This window comes from Vombatus ursinus, unplaced genomic scaffold (genome assembly GCF_900497805.2).
Source record: "Vombatus ursinus unplaced genomic scaffold, bare-nosed wombat genome assembly UNPS02004677.1, whole genome shotgun sequence".
Classification (NCBI taxonomy): Eukaryota; Metazoa; Chordata; class Mammalia; order Diprotodontia; family Vombatidae; genus Vombatus; species Vombatus ursinus.
This window is the reverse complement of record NW_020944455.1, coordinates 2,834,880-2,835,983: the sequence shown is the minus strand read 5'-3', so window position 1 is coordinate 2,835,983 and position 1,104 is coordinate 2,834,880. Positions and strand designations below refer to the sequence as shown.

Sequence of the window (1,104 nt, the reverse complement as noted above, 5' to 3'; positions counted from 1 at the left end):
CTCTTTCCAACATAGTCTCTCATTTTTCCCCCCAGAAGACACAATGTCAAATGTTTTTTGGCCACTGCAGGCTTTACAGGTTAATTTTCAAACTGATGCAAAATAAACTGAATAGCAATCAATAGAAATCAAAATCTTGTTTAAGGGAATACTGTTAAGTAACAAATTCTTGGTATTACATGCCTTATATGATCTGTTTCAAACCATACAGATACACATCTTTACATTTGTCACCCTTACAAGACAATAAACAAATTTTAACAGCTAAAACGTTTAAAAAATGCACTGAGCTTATGAAAGCTCAAACAAAACTTGTAATGTTCAGTACGTGCTCCTGTCAAATGAAGGGCTACTTGAAGGCCAATGTTCTATTTCCTTTCGTTTGACCTAGAGCGACTGTGAGACCAGGAAAACGAACGAGAACGCTTACGATTTTGCTCCCGTGACAATGATCTCTCTCTTCTGTTCCTTGAAAGGGACCTGCTCCAGCTTCGAGAAAAGCTTCTTCTTCTTCTTCTTCTTCTTCTTCTTCTTCTTCTTCTTCTTCGTGGTGATCTGCGTCGGGGTGGAGGACTTCTCCGATAATTATCCCTTAGTCGATAACCCCAAGTAAATGGTGGACCACGATCACGGTTTCTTCTCTCACTATTCGACAGTTCCACCTTTACCTGGCAGCCACAAATTGTTTTTCCATCCAGTTCTCTAACAGCATCAGCTGCATCTCTGAAATCTTCAAATTGAACAAAAGCAAAGCCGGGAGGATTTCTTGCAACCCACACAGTTCGGAGTCGTCCATAATATCCAAAAACCCGCTCCAGTTCGGTCTTGTTGCCACTGTTACCCAAGTTACCTACGTAAACCTTGCAATCCCGTGGACAAGGCTCACGATGCATCTCGGGTGCTGTGGCTTAACAGGCAGGGTTCCAACTCCCACAGCTCGACTGGGTTTTTCCCCGGCTCCTGCCGGCTCTGTCCCCACACAGCTGTTGCGTTACTCCTCCGATGTCCACAAAACGGACTCTTTGTGTATCTTTTAATACAACTTCAATACAACAGCTAAGTGCCTCAGTGGATAGAGTAGAGGGCCCAGAGTCAGGATGGTCT

At 43.5% G+C, this 1,104-nt stretch overlaps 1 pseudogene; it reads right to left on the bottom strand.

The window, feature by feature from the left end:
• Positions 1-368: 368 nt before the first annotated feature.
• Positions 369-893, bottom strand: LOC114025518 (annotated as a pseudogene).
• Positions 894-1,104: the final 211 nt, after the last annotated feature.